Source organism: Panthera uncia, chromosome D4, assembly GCF_023721935.1.
Source record: "Panthera uncia isolate 11264 chromosome D4, Puncia_PCG_1.0, whole genome shotgun sequence".
Taxonomy (NCBI): domain Eukaryota; kingdom Metazoa; phylum Chordata; class Mammalia; order Carnivora; family Felidae; genus Panthera; species Panthera uncia.
In genome coordinates, this window is record NC_064807.1 from 2,843,941 (window position 1) to 2,865,655 (window position 21,715).

Here is a 21,715-nt window from a genome sequence, read left to right on the forward strand (position 1 = left end):
CAATTGAAAAATGAGCAGAGGACTCGAATAGACATTTCTCCAAACACAATCAACAAATGGCCAACAGGCACACGAAAAGATGCTGAACATCACTCATCGTCGGGGAAATGCAAATCAGAACCACAGCGAGGCATCACTTCAGGCCCATTAGGGTGGCTACACGTGCATTAGACGTTTCAGTTTGGGAAGATGAGAAAGTTCCGGAGACGGATGGCGGTGGTGGTCACAGACCCATACGTTTACAATGCTAAGTAAAAATGGTGAATTTTGTATTATGTACATTAAAAAAATTGTTTTAATGTGTATTCATTTTTTGAGAGGGACAGAGAGACACAGAGGGCCAGAGGGGGAGGGACAGAGAGAGGGAGACACAGAATCCCAAGCAGGATCCAGGCTCCGAGCCGTCAGCACAGAGGCATCAGCACAGAGCCATCAGCACAGAGCCATCAGCACAGAGCCCGATGCGGGGCTCGGACTCACGCACTGTGAGATCATGACCTGAGCCGAAGTCGGACGCTTAACTGACTGAGCCTCCCAGGTGCCCCTGTGTCATATACATTTTCTTACAACCACAAGAATGAAAAGAATGGCAGGAAACCACAGAGAAGCTCCAGTCCTCTGTTCCAGCTGTATCCCGACCCCTGGCCGCATGAAACATCCCTTTCTCCGGATGGTTTCCATTGCTTGCGACCAACGTAGTTCCAAGACCCCCACAGAGATCATGGAGAATGTGGTCCCATTTCACTGTCGAAATGAGGCATTACTAGTGAAAAATAAATGAAGATATAGGTGAGAGGAAAGAAGGATTGCCATTCTTATGAGTTCTGTGTGGGTTGCCTGTGTCTGCCCCGCCGTGGCTGAAACAGTGCTCCGGGCACTGGGAGATGGCGAATCTAGGGCGTGCAGTAAGAGACAACAAGGTCCCCAAACCAATCGAGGACAGAAAATAATGTTTTTCCTGAGAACTAGCTACTGCGATGGAGCGGTAAGCAAGAGACCGAGCCAGGGAAAACATAGCACATCGGCAAGTTGGTGATACCTGGACCCTTCTCGGTAACCATGGTAACTCCTGATATGTGGATAAAAATGAAACAAAAAGGCATTAACTTTTAATGCCTGTGTAGCTGGTTTAATCAGTCTCTGCCTGAACACCAGACATTTTTACAAAAAGAAAAAAAAAAGGAGAAGAAGAAGAAGAAGAAGGAAGGAAGGAAGGAAGGAAGGAAGGACTGAATCATAGAATTTTAATGAGGACATTATGAATTACCACAAAAATTAGAAGCTGTGGGTAATTGAAACTGGTATGTTGCAACCTCAAAACGAACCAGTCATGTGGACTCTGAAGTTTACAAAAATGAAATATTTTTAAAGAACTGACTCATCCAGAGCATTATCGAGGATGAGGACAGTATAAATGAGAACACAAATTGGAAGCTATGCATTAAAGTTATGGTTCATTCTTTTTTTTTAATGTTTATTTATTTTGAGAGAGAGAGAGAGACAGAGCGCAAGCGGGGAAGGGGCAGAGAGAGGGAGAGAGAGAGAATCTCAAGCAGGCTCTGTGCTGTCAGCACAGAACCTGACCCAGGGCTCAATCCCATGAACCGTGAGATCGTGACCTGAGCTGAAATCAAGAGTCAGACGCTCAACCAGCTGAGACTCTCAGGTGCCCAAAGTTATGATTCCTTCTTGAAAGGGTCTAACTAATAAATAGTATGGACTCTGAAGTCATTGAGGCAGAAGGGGCATAAAAAACCACCAGTGCCTTGCTGTCCCCTGGCCTCTATCTCTGAGAACAAGTCCTCTGGGATGCAAGAAGTCTTACATGCTAGAGATATTCTAGCTCCTAAATTGAATGTTGGTCTTATTATTCTTGTTTTAATTTTACACATTGATTAGATATTGTGTTTTGCATCTAAGATTTATCTCATAATGAAATTTTATGTTAAAAAACAAATAGGTAGGGGCCCCTGGGTGACTCAGTCAGTTAAGCATCTGACCCTTTGTTTCAGCTCAGGTTATGACCTCACAGTTCGTGGGATCGAGCCCCAAGTTGGGCTCCACGATGAGCATGGAGCCTGCTTAAGACTCTTTCACTCTAAAAAAAGAAAAACAGGTAGAAGTCCACATAAGTTCTGGGTCTTGGGCCAGTCTCGAGTAGGGAAAGTACAAGTGGCCAGAGGAAAACTGACTCCGGAGACCCGGCCACTGTCAGACTCTCCAGGAGGGTTTGTTGAAACACACGAACCCTGGCGTTGCTAAACCAGCGGGTCTTGGTGGGCCTGAGAATCTGCATTTCCAGCAACCCCCCCCCCCCAGGGGCTGCTGCCTCTGCTCTGGGGCCCCCCGCGGGGACTCGTGCATTGCGACGTCTGGGTCACCTGGGCAGGTGGCTTCTACGTGCAAACACAGCATATTTTTGTGAACGACAAAATTCACTCACTTCATTTTCCTTTCCCTCCGATGTCTTCCCTTTAATTTCATTTTTGTTCTGACTTTGAGTTTTACACGACCCAGTTAACAGGCTCAGATCCCTGGGAAATCCAACAATTACAGGATTTTCCTTTTCTTCCAAGGTACTGGAGATGTTGTGTTTGGACCGCAATAAAAAATATATGAGGGGCACCTGGGTGGCTCAGTCGGTTGAGTGTCCGACTTCGGCTCAGGTCATGATCTCGCGGTCCGTGAGTTTGAGTCCCGCATCAGGCTCTGTGCTGACAGCTTGGAGCCTGGAGCCTGCTTGGGATTCTGTGTCTTCCTCTCTCTCTGCCCCTCCCTCCCTCCCTCACTCTCTCTCTCTCTCAAAAACAAATAAACATTAAAAATTTTTAAATGAAGAAATATATGAAATCTACCAAAATTGAACAGACATTCTGTGAACCTCTTCCGTGGATTCAGCTCTGTACTGAACCAGTAACACAGAGTCGGGAATAAGCCTAGTTATGACAAGTGAAATCAGTGTTTATTTCCCTGCACGTGGATATTTGGTGCCACGATCCAGGTTTTCAGCGCCCCTACTCCTACTGACGACTCATCATTTCTTAGTAAGTATCTTTAATCCTGGATCCAGGAAACGCGTTCTCTTATTTTCTGCTTTCCTGCTACCTGCTCTTTTTTTCCTTTTATTTGCTAGCTTAAGAGGTACTGATGAGAAAGGCCCACATTTCGGGATAACCCTTCCCAGCCACCGCCCCGGGGCAGGGCTCTGTCCCTGGGAGCGGCGGTCTTCTCTCCCGGGCCTCCCTCCGCTGCTCACAGCCCTAGAGCGGGAGGGACCCGCGGCTCCAAATCAACTGCGGGCAATCGGAGCCGCGGGCCGCCCCGTGGCCGTCGCCGGAACTGCAGCGGAGGCGGGTTACAGGACCCAACACCCCCGTGTGGACGGCTGGGTTCCGAGGCGACTTGCCTCCCGCCGCCGGAGGATGTCACTTAAACATCTCTCTTTCAACAGTTGGATGGCCGTGTTTTTGTTTTTGTTTTTGTTTTTGTTTTTTTTAGTGTATTTGTTTTTTGAGAGAGAAAGAGAGCAAGGGAGGGGCAGAGAGAGGGAGAGAGAGAAGCTCAAGCAGCCTCTGCTCTGTCGGCACAGAGTCCGACTCGGGGCTTGAACCCACGAACCGCGAGATCATGACCTGAGCTGGAATCGAGTCACTTAACCGACTGAGCCCCCCAGGCGCCCCAGAAGTGCCTTCTTCAGAAGACTAGGCATGCTTTGTTCTCATATAGAAGGAATACCCGATTTCTTTATTTTTTTTTCGTGCTTGCATTTTCCGTGGGTTATTGTGGGTGTGCCACAGGCAAGGCGATGTGCTCCGAAATTCTGTGTCCCCTAGCCATCCCATGAACCCGTGTGAGGAGTGCAGACCAGTCATTGCTGCCCCATCAGGCCACCCCTCCCTCTCATCCCCCCCCCCCCCCATGGTTCTCCACCGTATCTACAATAAAACCCAGACTCGTCACCCAGCCCGGTGTCCCTGGAGACCTAGGTCCTGTGGCTCCCATGCTCCGCCCTCTTCTCCCCCTTTCAGCCTCCGGGCTGTCCCCTTTCTGGGCAGCGGTAAAGTCCACAGCTGCTCCTCAGTGGGCCTTTTCTGGGGACCTGCTCTGAACCAACACCCACCCACCCATCCATCGGTCCCACCACTGGCCTGGTTTTCTGCTGACACCTACCTCTACCTGGAATCACCCTGTCTCTGTCTTTGCCGTCCGACCGCCCAGTAGAACAGAAGCTGGAAACTCCATGGAAATAAGGCCCGTGTTTGTCTTGCTCACAACATTGCCCCCATGGCAGGCCCCTGGTGCGAGTCATCGGAAGGCTACACGCGTCCACAGACGAGAGAATCGTGAGCCCAGCACCCACCAGCCCCCCAACCCGGTGTAGGGTGACCTACTCGCCCAGCTCGCCCGGGGCTGGCCCTATTCTAGCACCTAATGTCGCCATCCTGGGAGACCCATCAGCTTGGTTACATAGTTGTCTGGAATGATTGTGAAAATAAATGATGCTCAAATATATATGTATTAGCTTCCTCTGGATAACAGAAGTAAACTTGCAGATGACCCCTAACACTCAAAAGGAAACGTAGTTGAATTAGCAGAATTAAGCTATCTTAGCCTGTCCGTTCGTATCCGACTTGCCCCTTAAAATACACACGCAACACAGTGTTAAAAAACAAGATCACATTGCATTTCACAGGTAGTGCTTTTTAATTTTAAATGTCATCGCAGAAATAAAGTGTTACAAACACCGCATGCGTGACTCATTGCTGGCAGGGCTTGCAACTTCCCACTGGAAGTCATTTTGATTCCTAAAATAACTTTATTCATGGGCTTCTTTTTACATTACATCTTCCTGGGATAAGAACTCAAAATATTGAGTTTTTCGTGTTTTATTTTGAAAAGAAATATTCTCCAGCATTTCTGTTTCTCCTTGACGTCGGAGGGGAGAGTAGTTACTGTCAGGGAAGGTCTCCACCAGCGTCAGCAGCCCAGCCGCCGCAGGGGAAGGGATTCGATGGCCGCTGCTTACATTTATGGGTGTATAAATGCACACTCACTGTGTGGCACCAAATGACTCACTGATGGCACCAAACATTTCAGAAGATCAATCTCACATCTCTATTTAGTGAATACAATGCAAGCACTCTGAGACTCCCCACGGGGTGCCATGAGGCTTGTGACTTCTCTTGTGTTGCTCCAAGCCTGTGAGAGGCCAGCAAAGCTTCCTGACAGTTGCTTGAATCCTCCCGTGGGGGGCGGCATGGGCGGGCCCCAGGAACCGCCGTGCCCCGGGGGCGAGCCTCAGAGCGTGACTAATTCCCCCCAAAGACATCTTTCTGGGCAAACTGCCATCCTCACCGTGCCCAGGGGGAGGCCCTCCGACCTTCTTCTCCATGGAAAAACGACCTTCTTCTCCATGGAAAAATGCCCCCGGGGTCCCGAGGACAAAGAGTTAAGCACACACACACACACCGGGTGCCTCCCTGGCCCCGTCTCCTGGAAGCAGAGAGCAGCCCGTCTGCCCGGAGACATCGCACACGAAACCCACACGCCAGTCCTCTCCGCGGGACTGCCTTTCCGGTGCACGGGCGGAGGCAGACCTCACGTGAGTCTGTCCTTGAGCCTGGTTTCCCTGGCAGACGGATGACGGGCCGCTTGGCCGGTGCGAGGTCTCTCTTGCACGAACGAGGTCCCCCCCAGCCTGCCAGGGACTTGAAGCATGGCACTCGGAGACCCTCGCCAACACTTTCCGCTTCGACAGTGTCCTGGTACGTGGTTGTAGAAGCAAAGCTTCACCGGACACTCGGAAAGAGCGAGCCGTGAAAGCCTAAGTGAGTTAGCAGTAACTAACTTATACACGTAATGACGGCACCGAATGAGGCCGGCCACATACGTTGGAATGTTCTCTCGAGCAGTGGGTGTGAAAACTCAAACGTTCATGTAGACAAAAGCGCCAGCCAACTGCAAATACATTTTACAACACATGTAATTGAAAATACTTGATAATGATTGCAAACAGGAGTTAAGGTATTGTCATTATGGATAGTTTGCGCTTGGTCTTTTTCCTGGTCACCAGTCATCTCGGACGATCTCTGAATGCTACAGCTGCCTGAAAAGCACAGACGGCGTTAACCGTACAACGATGAACATTACCTGGGGCGGAAATCGGTCCTGGGCCGAAATCCAAGGCCGCCCACCTGCCCACACGCCCCCTCGGACGACTGATCTCCCGCCGGCGCTGCCTGCAAAATGGGTGTTGCTCCGGGGAGACTGGCCGTCCTCCACACGTGCACCCCGTCCCCCAGGCTGCTCGCTACAACGCCGCAAGGAGGCCCTGGCAATACGCCACCTTTCTGGAAGGTTCTGGAAGTGCAAATCCCAAATCCCAAGCAACCAGCATGCTGGTAGAAAGAGTAAAGGTATCAGGACAGTGACAATAAATCGCACGGAATTCTTGCACTTCACCTCGTGAGAGTTTCTCCCACCGTCCTCAGAGCACGCCGACTCTTCTTGCTTGGTTTTCTGCGACTCTTACTGATCACAAGCATAGATGGGGACAGAGGCGACCACTTAAATGACAAACGACTCTGCCTGTGATCAAGCAAGCCAGGAACAGGAGCGACTCAGCACCCACAACACACCAGGCAAGGTGCTGGCCCTGGGGAGACAAAAATGAGTCAGACCCTCGCTCCACATCGTACACAGTCTGTATGTTTAGACTAACATACAAATGACTAACTTTAAGGTAATGAAAACACCGTGCCAGTTGTGGTTGTTTGGTACAGGTGTCGAAGTCCACGTGAGCAAAAATGGCACTTGCTGCATTGGTATTGGGTGATGCACGAAACTATTGGTCAATCGAGGCGATCAGGCGTCACGAGTCACAGAAACCACAGCAACCCAAAGGTCTCCGTGACCAGATTCCTACACCGTCACCTAAGGTTGCTGTCATTCCAACTACCTCCTGTGTCTGGTGTCTCCGTTCAAGATTCATCTTCCAGCAAGAAAAGATGTGTTGGTTCTAACTTGTGCCATCGAGGCCTGTGGTTGGGGGACAGAGTCCCAGGAATCGCACGGAGCCAGAGCGGAAGTGTGCCTTCCAGCTCGCGCACAGAACTGTCTTTCCGCTGCGTGTCCAAGGGGCCTCGACGAACACCTTGTGAGTACCGCAAGCTCGCTCACCGGCCGGGCGCTCACCAGCCGACGCCTGGCGGGTGCGTCCAGAGCCAGACCTGGGCCAGCCCGGGCCACACGCGGGATTGGTTGTGGCACACAGGACACACGGCTGGGGCAAATGGGCTGCGTGGTGTGAGCCCCGGAGAGCAGAAACAGATTCTGGTGATCATCCGTCCACCCCCAGTGAGGGGCTGGGGTCAGCATCCACCGGGCACTTACATTCTCTGTCCTGTGTCTCTTCCCACCAGCGACGTAGTCCCAGGTCCCTGCTCAAGGCTGGCTGCCTTCAGAACAGTGACCACGGACAGGACCCGTGTGAAGGACGCGCGTAGGCAGGGCGGGCCCCCACTGCACTCTCGGCTTCCACCTTTCCCCCTTCCTGTCGCCGTGCGCCCCACCTCCCTGTCCAGTAGCAGGTATCAGGATTGTCCCAAAGACCCCAGAGCGCATGAACCTAGCAACAGCACCCCCCCCTCCAGTTCTGGTTAAACTAGAAACAGCTGCACTCGCCAGAGCTCCAAGGACGTGCACCCCACATCCCGGTCCTGTGAGAGCTCCCAGCCTTCTCCAGTCAGGGTCGCTGGGTGCCTGTCAGCCCAGCACAGGGCTGCCTGGTGCTCCTGGGGCCCGGCGGGCCCTGCTCCGTGCCGGCCACTGTCCTCCTACCACATGCACACACCACATGTACACCCCCACGCTACACATAGGCATGATACACACCACACACACAAACCACACGTGCACACCCCGGGCGGGTTAAATGTGAGTCCCGGTGACTCAGCTGGGGGCGGGGACAGGTGGAGCAGGAGGAACGTGCTGTCTCTACAGCAGGGGCAGCTTCCAGGAGCCAGAGAAGCATGCGGGAAGGGCGCGGGAGAGCGCCTGGGGACTTGGGGTCCCCGAGCCCTCTGACCGGGCCCTCGTGGCCCCCCCCCCCCCCATGTCAAGTCCCGCAAAATCCATGTCTGAAGGTGGGCTTTCCAGAGGTGTCAGGGCCACGGCCACAAGGAGCAACCTTCGCTTTACGTCCTGCCTGGCAGGGGCCCTCAGGTGCACAGCGCTCTTTTCCCCTGTTCAATCAGCCCCTCCCGAGGAACCCTGAGGTGGGGACGTCCCACCTCCAGGTGGGGAGCTCCAGCTCCTCTGGGGGACCTGCAGCCATGGCCCCCCACCCTGTGCACCCGCGGCTTTCCCAGCACTCTGGGATCTTGGCCCACCCCACCCTCCACCCCCGAAGACAGGCACTTCCTGCACCCCCAGGCTCCTGGGGTCCCGCAGGCCTGCAGTCACGCCCAGGGAAAGCTTCTTTTTTTTAAAAAAAAAAAAAAAAAGAAGAAGTAAGTCATTGAGGGTGTTTGGAGGCTGGATCCCAGAAAGGAGATTGCCCCCGAGTGGCTCACAGGTCAGAGAGCAGGAGGGGTCAGCCAGGGGTCTCTGGGAAGGACACCCAGGCTGCTGTGGGGTCACCAGACCACTGGGCTTCAGGCTTTCAGTCCCTCATGGGGTGTGTGGGAGAGAGGACAGCGTGCTCAGAACCAGTGACGGCGGGGCACATTCCCCACGTCTGCACGTGCCCGTGGGTGGGTACAGGTTGTGGACCCATGACAGGTATTGGACACGCTTGCGGTCATGCTGGCTCTCCCAGCCTGGATCAGGGCCCCAGCGCTTCCTGGATCCCCCCGGGCGCCCACCAAAGTGCGGGCAACCCAGCCTGGGGCTCTGGCGGTCCGAGGGGTCCACCCGGACACAGCAAAGAGGGCTTCCTCATTTCTGATGAGATTTAAGGCATCCTGAGGAGCCTACCTTCAAGCACAAAACCAGAGGAGACGCACCAGAACTTTTCGGTTTCCGCTGACATTGGGGCTAGGGCCTGCCCACCGGGACCTCTCCTGGTGCTTCCGTGTTAAATCCCCCGAATCTACACCAGTGTTAACAGAGGAATTTCTGGTGGCACATACAGAAACTTCTATTAAAAAATTTGTTTTCAGTATTTATTATTATTGAGACACAGAGAGAGACAGAGCATGAGCAGGGGAGGGGCAGAGAGAGAGGGAGACACAGACTCCGAAGCGGGCTCCAGGCTCCGAGCTGTCAGCCCAGAGCCCGACACGGGGCTCGAACCCACAGACCACGAGATCATGACCTGATGCTGAAATGGGACACTCAACCAACTGAGCTACCCAGGCACCCCAGCAACTTTTATTTTATAAAGCCACACTTAAGTTTATAAATCATACTGAGTTTTTTTAAATGTCTTACTTCCAAATGATTTCAAATTTATGGGAAAAGTCGCAGTAATGATTCAGAGAACCCTCTCACAACCTTCATCGCTGATTGACCAATATTTTACATCCTGCACCATTCACTTTATCGTTTCCTCCCTGCCTCTCTCTTTCTCTGTACACTCACAGGCACGTGTATTGGAACGGCCTCGTCCGAGGACATACTGTGTGTGTGTGTGTGCGCACACGTAGCGATTTTTAATATGTGATGACTCAGCGCCTGTGAGGACCACGGACACGTATACGCTGTTCCTTCACCCTTCACACCCAAGCGTGTACTTGGTAAGAATGCGGACACTCTCACCCAGCCGCGGTGCGCTTAGCAAATTCAGGAAATTTCACACTGACATTTCATCCAATCCGCCGTCCCCTGGATGTCTCAAAAAATGTCTTCCGTGTCCTTTATAAATGTCGTCTTCTGGGTGCTTCGGATTCTGTGTAACTGCATTTAGTTACATCCCCGTGGCCTCCTTCAATGGGGAGTAGTCCCTCAGCCTTTGTCTTTCCTGTTAATAGACTACTCCTCTTCTCCGATGTTGCCTCGCGGTGAGATTGACGTTACACATTCGCGGCTTAAGTGGTGGTATGGCTTCTCAGGGTCGCATCTGAAGGCACAGGACTGTCGTCTGCCCCACAGGGGCCACGTGAATTTTCATCACTTGGTTAAGGTGTCGTCCGGTTTTCCTCTTTACGATTTTTCCCTTTTGTAATCCATTAACTTATCTGTCCGGGAAATTGTCATACATCCTACTGAACTATCAGAAGAAGGTGAAGACATTCTCTGCAAGTGATTTGGCATACAAAAACTACTTCCCAAAATATTTAACAGGATCAGGACTGGGGACATCATGGCACTCCACGGTCATATGAGGTTATATTGTTGCATCCACACGACTCCTGAAACAGAATGCTACGGGCACCAGTGACAGTTACAACAAAGTTTATTACAATGAAAGGCAAGGCCGACCAATCCGGACCAACACCCTTGATAAGAGTGCGGCCCGGAACAGCCAGGGTACAGAGTTTTTATAACCGATCACATCGTTTTATCATCACCTGGGAACAGAACAAAGAAACAGTTTCCAGGTGAGTTAGAAACAGTTGCCTAATGAGGTGTTTACTTTAGACTTTCTGCCTCTAAGTTGCAACCAGTGGATCTCCTTGACCCTGCCTCTGATGGTCTTTTCTTTGAACTTTTGTTTCCTTAACTGGTGAAGCCTAATTTACAAGAGTATGAGGCGTAGTTTACAAGAGCAAAGCAAGGCTGTTATCTCTTAACCTTCAGCGTCAACACAAAGCTGTTATTTTTCAAGCTAAGCATTAGCCCTACACTACAATTTAACCCTTACAATGTGACAGAGGTCCGTCGCTCGGGGCCCCAGGATTAAGTCTTGTGTTTTTGAGGCTGTATGCCGATCCAGAATTTTCATCCTGTTTGGCAGATTCCCTCCCTTTCCTTGAGAATCTCCAGACATGCAGACACTTCTTCCATGGAATCTTCTTCAGGCAGGCCTCTCTCTCCTCCAGTGAAATTGATGTACTCCCTCTTTCCCCCTAAAAATCTGAGCCTCTGTCCATGGTGTGGTGCATTTTAGCGGTGAGCTCGTAGCAAAATGATGAAATGGAGTCAGTTCCTCAAGCTTCCAGCATCTGCGTTCTGCTAAAACTTTACTTTTCACCAAATAAACCTCTGAATGTTAGGCCTCTGGGTGAAATTTGTCCCCTTCAGGGGAAGGATTGTGTGACGTGTGGTGGAGGCAGCCGGGCCTCTGCACCCCTCCAGGGGGCGCTGCCCACCTGGACCTAAGGATGCCCCGTGGCTGCCCGGGCTGCACCCGCCAGTCCAAAGAGTTCCAAACAGATGTGTACAGATCACTTAAAGGGAAGTACATCTCTCAGATCAGTTCAGTTCTGATTTTATATCCAATCCCCGCATTTTTATCATAATGTCACTTATAATAACGGAATAAGGTTTATCTCTTTTAAACAATTAAAAACAATAAAAAATATTAATTAGACACAAGCTAACTTTCAGTTTAAATACAAACTAAATTGGGGGTGCCTGGGCAGCTCAGTCAGTTAGGTGACTTCGACTTAGGTCATGATTTCGCAGTCCGCGGGTTTGAGCCCCATGTGGGGATCTGTGCTGACAGCTCAGAGCCTGGAGCCTGCTTCGGATTCTGTGTCTCCCTCTTTCTCTGCCCCTCCCCTGCTAATGTTCTCTCTCTCTCTCTCTCTCTCTCTCTCTGAAAAATAAATAAACATTAAAAAATTTAAATACAAACTAAATTGACTTAAATTTAATGTGATGGGCAATGTTGCTTTGCTGAAACCAGTCATAACCATCAACAGACATATGGTAGTCTTAAGGGTGGGCTCTTTGGAGGCTGGCATGACTTACCATCACCTTTGGGCTTATTGATTTTTCAAATTGTGATATTGTGATTTACAATAAAAAAAAAATACAGGCTTGGTCTAACCTAGTCCCAGCACAGAGCTCCAAAAATTCTGGGAATTTCCAAAGTGCAGAGATTGGAGAAGGTGTCTCTTGTTATGTTAATGAGGCACTTTTTGGAATGCCCCTGGGTCACCCGAGGGCGGGGGCTGGTTGCCGGGAGGACCAACCACGTGATTGGAGAGTCGGAACCTTCAGTCCCACCCCCTGACCTCTGGGTCAATGATTTAATCCTTAGGGCCTGAGTAAGGAATCCTCCGTAAACCCACAAGAACTGGGTGTGGAGGGCTTCAGGGGTGGTGAACGTTTGGAGGTTTGGAGGGAGCCGTGCGCCCAGAGAGGGTGGGGAAGCTGGGCGTCCTTCCCCGTCGCTGGCTCTCCTTCTGGCTGTTCCTGACTTCTGTCCTTCTACGATAAACTGGTGACCTAGTAAGTAACCTGTTTCCCTGAGCTCTGGGAGCCGCTCTAGCAAACAGATGGAACCCTAGGAGGGGTTGTGGGAACCTGGGATCTGTAGCCCACCGGCCAGGAGCGCGGGTGACCGCGTGGCTTGTGATCTTCATCCTGAGTTGGAGGAGGCTGCTGGAGCCTCTATCCCGTAGCCGGTTGGTCAGAAGCACAGGGGGGACAACCTGGGTTTGTGACCCGCAGGTGAAGTGAGGGTGGGAGGGGTGGGGGCAGTGGTCTCTTGGGATCTGATTCTGTGCCGTCGCTGGGTGGATGGTGTCGGACCCGAGTTGGGCTATAGGACAGACACCCAGCTGGCGTCTGAGAACGACTCGGTGGTGGGTGGGCACCCCTCCCTGCACGCTGGGACCGGTGACCAGGAACAAAGACAAATCTCTTCTTACTTTCTCGGACAACTGCAGACCTGCCCGTGGTCAACCTGTTGTTTTCATTAGTCATGGTCTGTGTTTGGTTCTCATCGGCCATACAATTAATAGGGACAAAAAACAAGCTGCAGTGGAGAAGTCCTACTGGTGACGCAGAATTAATTTGTTCATGGACCCACCCCAAATGGAAGCGGTCTGGCAGGGAGCCCGGGGAACCGCAGAACGACCGATGGGCGCTCTTTCCTAGCATCTTCTGTTCACATCTTAGAACACCTTTTATAAGAAAGATTCCATAGTCGGATAAGTTATTAATAAAAATCTTTTTCGCCTATGAAAAATTAACAGAAAATGTTACAACAACAGTAACAATTTGATCAGGTAGCCAGACCTTCAGTTTAGGGGCGGGGGAGGGGGAAAACGTGTGTGGACCCGATGGGTGGAGAACTGAACTGCTCACACTTCTCAGGTGGTGGAACTGTGTTACCACTGGCCCGTGGGAATCCCCGTTATTGTGGTCCCCACCACCCACCCTCTCTGCTCCCACTTCATTCTTCCCTGTAGGTACCCACGAGCATGTGTTCTAGATCGAACCTGGGGATATGAATATAAATCACATTTGTAAAATACATAATGTTACTTTCCATATATTTTCAGTATGGAAAAAAATTATGGTTTTCATTTACAAAAGAGATTTTGAGTTGTACATTGAATTCTATTTTTTTTAAACTTTTTTTTGCTTAACTCTTTCTGGATCTAATTATGTTGGCATGTAGAGAGACAGGTAGATACAGAGATCTACACAGGTGTGAACCTTATGAATCCGGGCGAGCTGTGCTCTGGAATGTCGAACCTACAGTGGGTTTGCTGTGTCATAGGGAATACACAGCCCGAATTTCACTAAATACTGCCAGCCTGCTTCCAGAAGGGATGTATCAGCTTATACTCCACCAATGGACCAGGAGTGTTCCCACACCCTAACATCCTTACTAACACTTGGGCTTTATGATTTTCGCCCATACGATGGGTTTAAGGAGGCAGCTGTGGTTTTTCTAAATTGTATTTCTCTGATTATAGAGGAGTTTGGTCATATCGTGATATATTTTTGGCCAACTTTCTGTTGAATTTCTGTTTTTTTTTATTGTTCTATTGACGTTCTTAGTAGAATCTTGATATGAGTTTCATGTGGGAATTGTATTGCAAATATCTTGTGCAAACACCTGATGAAGTTGATGTCAATGTATTTTGTCTCCCGTCTGATATTGTCCAATCTAGGTGTCCCTACTGAACAGAATTATTCACTCTTCTTGTAGTCAAAACCATCAATTGCTTGCTTATGGTTACTGTTGCATAAATATTCTGCCTCTTGTGACCCCAAGGTCATAAAGACCTCCAACATTTTTATCTTTAGCCTCATAGTTCACTTTTTTTTTTTCACATTTTCTCCACACAGTGAAACAGTTTTGTCAACTGTATGGTTTCCCTGCTGCTGTATGGCACTATGTTTCCACTCCCACTATACGTGGATCTATTTCCACATTCCTTAATCTGCTCCACTGTTTTGTTTTTCCCAGATTCCCCATCATTTCCAAAATTGATTTAGCTATTTGTGGATCTTTATTCCTCCATATAAATTTTATTTGTTTATTTATTTTGAGAGAGAGAGAGTGCAAGCAAGCAGGGGAGTGGCAGGGGGAAGGAGAATCTTAAGCAGGCTCCACACTCAGCATGGAGCCCCCTGTGGGGACTGATCCCAGGACCCCAGGATTACGACTTGAGCCGAAATCAAGAGTTGGATACACAACTGGCTGAGCCACCCAGGCGCCCCCTCCTCCATATAAATTTTAGAAAACATTTTGCAGCTTCCCCAAAACCTCTGGAATTTTTATGGGGATGGCAATGAGCGTACAAATTTACTTGGGGAGTGCTGACGGCTCGCAGTGTTACGTTGGCAATAACTGTAATTGTGGTACTTTCCATTGGTATAGGTCTTCTGTTGTCTTCATAACGATCTTGTGCTTTCGTTGCTAGGTTGTCTTAGATATTTTGTAGCAGCGTTTTCAAATTTTCACGTCATGGCACCCCTAGGAAATGACCCACAAGTGGTGATCCAGGCATCCTTGTACTATTTCCAATCTTAAAGGGGACGTGTCCAAAGTGTCTCCTTTAAATATGTGTTTGTTGTAGGATTTTGGTATGTAGCTTCTATCACGTAGGGAAGTCTTCTGTGCTGATAATTTGTTTTATAAATCAGGGCTCAACTTCATCAGATGATTTTTCTGCGTGTATTAACAGGGTACTTTCTTTCCTTTTGTCCACTGTGTGTGAATTACATTCATAGATTGGCTCACTGCCAGTAAACTCAGAGCTGTTTTGTTTTTGAGCCAAACTCTACTTAATGCAGTTTTTCGTAAAATGTGAGATGCGCTCAGCCAAATTCACATCCACATTCATAATGGAACGACTCTCATTGTGCTTTCCTTGTTCTCTTATTACTCCTCTCCGATTCTGGTGTGAAGGTTATGTTTGCTTTGTAAAATGAGTTTGATTATTTCCCCCCTTTTCTGGTATCTGGACTGATGTGCCTCAAGATCTATCTTACTTAGGTTTTCAAGTTAGTGTGTGGTTCAGAGTCTTGTTGATGTTTGCGACCACATCCTTCCAATGCAACCGGGGTTGGACAACTAAAAGCACCTCATGGATTTCATTGCACCTGTGATGCTGTATGTAATTTCGTTTTCTCTAATCAGATTGACTCACGTGAGACTTGAATCTAAAACAAAGATCAAAGGGGAGACTGTCAGGTGACTACTGCTGCCTAGTAAACTACCTCCTCCCCCAAATTAGTGACTGACAACAATGATTGATTTTTTCCCAGGATTCCCCGGGGTGGGGGTTGGGCAGTTCCGTCCTCATTTTTCGTGTCAGCGCCTAAGGCACAGGTTTGGTGGCTGGTGCCAGTGGACGGCTGGGCCACTTATTCCTCTCCTGACCTGTTCACATGATGAAGCGCATCCCAGGGCAGCATTCCAAGAGGGAGAAGGCACAATCTTCCATCCTTCATAAGAACTAGCCTGAGAAGTCCCATAATGTCCCTTCCACCATGTTTTGCTCGGCAAAGCAAGTCACAAGACCAGACCAAGGGTGGAGAAGAGGACTCCACCTGTTGATGGGGGTCTAAAGAGAAAGTCATACTGTGAACCAAGGGCATGCATCCTGAGATGGGAGGTATTTGGGTCCATAAGTTAAGCTTTCCAACGTGGTACTGAAGCATCTAATTTTGCTATGGCAGTTGGTGGCAAGAAGAAAGCGATTGGAGCAGACCATTCTGGTGATGGGTTCTCAATCTCTGCCACCTTCTGAAATTTTTCAACAGCTGCAAGGAAGTGTGTACTCACTTCCCTCCCTCCCGTCCTCCCTCTTCTGGGCACACTGGTTGCTGAGTTGTTAATAAGCGTTGTTTCAAATCCTCAGTCAGTTCCAACATATAGTGAACTTTGTCCAGACTTTGTTTCTAGTCCTTCATTCAACACTCTGTAAACAGCAACCCATTTTCTTCCTGAATGCAGTGCCGATTTTGAGACTGGCATTGTGCATCCTTCGTTGCTTTGTAGGAGCGATCTGGTTTCTCTCTGGAAGCTCCTAGAACTTTATTTTGTCTTTGGTGTTCCTGAATGCACTATAGTTTCTCTGTGGTTATATTTTCTTAAATTTTTTTTTAATGTTTATTTATTTCTGAGACAGAGAGAGACAGAGCATGAGTGGGGAAGGGGCAGAGAGAGAGGAGGGACACAGAATTGGAAGCAGGTTCCAGGCTCTGAGCTGTCAGCACAGAGCCCGACGTGGGGCTTGAACTCCCAAACAGCAAGATCATGACCTGAGCCGAAGCCAGACGCTCAACCGACTGAGCCACCCAGGCGCCCCTTTGTGGTTATATTTTCTTATCGACACTGTTCTGCAATCTACAAGCCCTTCCAGCCTGAAGTCTTTTATCTTCTTTAAAACTGGGGGATTCACATTATTTGTACTAGAATTTGCTGCTCTCTGTTTATTTTTTCTCCCCCTTTGGGACTCCTCTTCTCATGGCAATTACCTCATATCTATCATCCCTTTGTCTTTTCCTGATGTTTCCCTGGACTGCTACCCAACCCGATCTTTCAGCTCGCTGATTTGTTCTTTAGTATCCACAGTGCTTTCAGTTTGTTGCATTTTTTTTTTATTATTTGACTCATCCTTAAGGCTGCAGTTACTAGTACCTTTTCATCTCTTTTACGGTATTTACCACTTATATTCATAATTCTAAAAAAGTCAGTCATAGGTTCAAAAAAAGAAAGGTTGAAGTCTGATTACATACTGTGTTTATGAGTAAAATTTAGCCAACTGGAGTGAAATAGCACATCCCCAGAATGGCGAAGGCTATCCATGACAGTGCGGGTGCGGGGAACATCACACTGGGCTGCCTGGCTCATCCCCAAGGCAGCCGGTCTACTTTGTACCATGGTGTTGCAGTTTCTATAAGCTACTGCCAAGTCTTCACGATCACAGTTTCTTCATAGATCATGATCTCTGTCAGAGTTGAGGACAGAAAAACTCTCTAAAGGCCTGAAATACAAGGGAAGTCATTTTAGGTTTCTAAGTCAGCATGACTGTACATAAACTTTGTTAAAACCAAATGACTGATCCAGGGGTCCTCAGGCATGCATTGTCCATCCGCTTTGTGTGAATGACTAGCCTGAAGAACATCTTGTCCTTAAGAAATTGATCAGGGCGCCTGGGTGGCTCAGTCGGTTAAGGGGCCTATTTGGGTTTAGGTCATGATCTCATGGTTTGTGAGTTCAAGCCCAGTATCGGGCTCTGTGCTGACAGCTCAGAGCCTGGAGCCTGCTTCGGATTCTGTGTCTCCCTCTCTTCTCTGCCCTTCCCCTGCTTGTACCCTTTCTCTCTCTCTGAAATAAATAAACATTTAAAAAGAAATTTTTTTAAAATAAAAAATGAAAGAAATTGATCAATGCGGGGCACCTGGGTGGCTCAGTCGGTTAGGTGTCCAACTCTTTTTTTTTTTTTTTTTTTGAAAGAGAGAGAGACAGAGCGCAAGCTGGGGAGCGGCAGAGAGAGAGGGAGACACAGAATCCGAAGCAGGCTCCAGGCTTTGAGCTGTCAGCACAGAGCCCGACATGTGTCTTGAACTCATGAATGGTGAGATCATGACCTGAGCTGAAGTTGGACTTGATTTAAGCTCAGGTCATGATCCCAAGGTCGTAGGATTGAGCCTTCTTTAGGGAGCCTACTTGGCTTTCTCTGCTTCTGCCCCTCCCCTGCACACTCCCTCTCCCTCTCTACAAAAACAACCCCCCCAAAACAAACAGTGCTCTTACTCCCTACTTTCCATGACGTTAAATAAAACTCATGATTCCTGCCTACGCATTAATCTATAGTCTTTTTTTGAACCTTTGCAAGAATGTACTTCTGACATATTGATTTATGGATCTTTATGCAAAAAAGCATATAGCCATGTAAAAACTGTTCCTTCACCAGGGCAGTGTCCTCCCTGTGAAGATCACATTCCCCAGACAGATGTCCTAATCTGGGCTCAAATAAAAGTGTTTTCTTCTTTTATTAGAGTGCTTTCTGGTCAGTTTGCATCAACAGAGTCCAATGAAGTGTCTTTGCTATTCTTGGCCCTTTTCTCATCCAAGGAACTTACTCTCTGAATGTGGTGTTTTTATTGCAATTAGACTGACATTATGATCAGTTTGGAGAGAATTTGTGTTTTAACCACATTATGGCCTCCCAAGCATGAACACACTGTATCTCTCCAGTCACGTGTCTTTTTCTCTCTTAAAGGTTCACAATTTTGCTTATCAGGACTTTGTGTTTTATGTTGGTTTTTTTTTTCCCCTTTAGGCTTATCCCCAGTATGTGACATTTGATGCTAATGTAATCATATTTCTTTTTGCATGTCTTCTAGTTATTTGCTCTGGTATGTAGGAATACAATTGACTTATGCATTGATCTTACATCCAGATATAAAGATAAGTGTATCAGTTGCAAAGTTTTAGATCTTCCTTTCCAATTACTGTAACTTCAATTTCTCCTTTATTGTGCTGGCTCTGACTTCCAGCACATTGCTCAATATAATTGGAGATGATAGGAAATTTTAAAGAGAATACTTCTGATATTTCTTCATAAGAATTCTGTTAAATGTTTTTTATAGCGGTCTCTATGAGGTTAACAAAGCTTCCTCCTGCTTTTATCACTAAGAGAGGTATCACCAGTGAGTGGTGAGTTTACTAAGTTTATATTCTAAAAGCATGATGAATTTGTCAATTTTTTTTTTCTGCATGTTGGAGAGGAGCATCTTTTTTCTCCTTTGTGCTGCTAATTTTCTAACATTTCTAATATTACGCTACCTTTACATTTGTAGGATGGCAGGCTGTCTTTAAAAATGCAGTTGGGTGCAGTTGAGCAGCATTTTACTTAGGGTATTAACATGTATCTGCTTGTGTGAGGGGGCATTACTTTCCTTTCTCATATTGTCCACGTTTGGTTTTTCAATAAACATTTTCTTGCCTGATAGAACAGACTCTTCTGCAAAGTCGTGTGGGTCGTGTTTTCTTTAGAAGACTTTTAGTTACTGCTTCAGTGTAATGGATATAGGAACCTTCGGTCTTTCTTTGTTTCTTGAGCCAGTACAAGAAGAAAGTAAAGGGGAAGCAGAACACTAAAGAAGGAAAGACAGACACCAAGTAGAAAATATAATAAAATGGCAGACTTAAAGCCGAAAGTCAGTCATTACATGAAGTGTGAAAGGCCTTAAATACCAATTAAGAGATGGAAAATAGATAAAAATAGTTTACCTAACTATATGGTGCCTACAAGAAATTGACTTCAAATACAAAGATATAGGTAGGTTAAATGTAGAAGAATGGAAAAAGCTGTAGGATACAAACCCTGTTGAAAGGAAGGCTGAAGAGGTTATATTCGTATCAGACGGGCAGACTTAAGAGTAAAGAGAATTACCAAGACAAGGAGGGTCGTCACCTAATAAGATGGTCTACTTGCCATGGAGACAGAGCCGTCTTAAGTGCACCCAATTAACAGAGTCGCAAAATCCACGCGGCAAAACTCGGCAGAACCACAGGGAGCCGAGGACTGAGCCCTGTGGAGCTCCCTCAGGCAGAAGAGTCAACAGAGACCAGGAAGGGCCAGCATTGATGGAAGGAGAGTCTTGAACACCCTTTCAACGAAACACTGAAGGCCTCAACAAGATCCCGGAAGTGATCATTCATGTTACCGGAGTCCCAGGAGGGTGAAAAAAAACCAAACTGTTGAATATTTTATAAAGTAGTATTGTATTTATAAAGAATTTATTATATTTATAAAGAATATTATAAACTAAGGATGTACAGATGAGTCCCTAATTCTGACACTGATACGTCTGTATTAAGTGTACAAAAAAGTCTATGTGGCTAATCCACCATGGTGTTTAAATCAGTGGTTAAATCTGTGATACAGGATTGTTGAGAAAGGAACGGACACCTTATTTATTTTAATAAATATTTTTTACTTCTTTAATTGTCAAAGATAAATGGGATAAAACTTCCTAGGAAGAGCGCTTGGAGTTTGGTGGGAATTGAGAATTACATTCAAAAGTACACGAACACTGAACAGCAGTGGGTGCGGTCGCTGAAGCTGGCATATGCATCTGATGCTTTCTCACGCATAATTATTCACAGAAAAGTCAAGAGGATGATGGAGAGTAAGCATTCAGAGCTCAAACTTGAGCTTTGTTCTATGTGCTGTCGGTCCTGAATGAGGTCATGACCTTGTGCTCGTATTAGTGGAACAGAGAGAAACTCGTATTTTAAATAATATACTTAGTCCTACTTACACACAGACTTGATCATCGGAAGCGTCTTCCACTGATGTGGTGAATAACTGCTTTTCATATAATATGTACATTTAAAATGTCAGCTTGTTTACAACGGGAAATTGGGGTCAAGGCAGGCTTTGTACTTGCACTGCTGTCCTTCATATGATTGATGTGGAGGCCCAGAAGGGACAAAGAAAAAACTGTTTATGCCAACTGTACGGTGCCTTCTAGACGGGCAGTTAATAACTGGAGCAGTCGAAAGAAAGAATGCATTCCCCAGGAGGAAGGCTCTCTTAGCACACTGCCTGGTCTGAATGACTGAATATGGACCGACGGGCTAGTTTTGCCCTTGACCTCTTTGTCACTGTGCTCAGTCCGTGAGCAGGGTACAGTAGCTTCCCTCTTCCTATCAAGCGAAGTCTCTTTCTAACGGGGAGCCCCTGGTGAGGTGGTTCCTTCCGCCCCGTCCCCCCATTCCTCCCAGTTACCTTTATCACATCTCATCTGACCTGATCTTGCTGAGAACATCAGCCACCCCACAGTCATCAAAATGCCCAAACTTATCAGCAAGGAGTCCAAGAATCCCTTCCCAGTCTGGCCCAATTCAGTTAGTTTTCTACTGCTGTTTTTACAAATTACAACAAACTTAGTGTCTTAAAACAGCACAAATGTATTATCTGACAGTTACAGAGATCAGAAGTCTGAAATAGGTTTTACTGGGCTCAAATCAAGGAGTCTGTAGAGCTGTGTTCTTTCTGGGACTTTCGGGGAGAAGCCACCCATTCCTTTTCCAGGCTCAAGGGGCCACCTGCGTTCGTGCCACTCTGACTTCTCCTTCTGGGACAGCTCCTCCTGTGGCCCTCTTGCCTCCCTTGTTAGGACCCTCGTGATACCCCTGGACCAGCCACTATAACGCAGGGTCATCGCACCATCTCAGACAAGGTAACATATCCACAGGTTCCGGGGATCGGGACATGGACATCTCTGGGACTGTTTTTGTCTATGACATCGATCCTCCCAGATTCACGTCCCATGGCTTTCCTTCCCTTGACCTCTGCATTCTACATTCCCAGCACATACCGGGTTTCCACCTGCAGGTCCC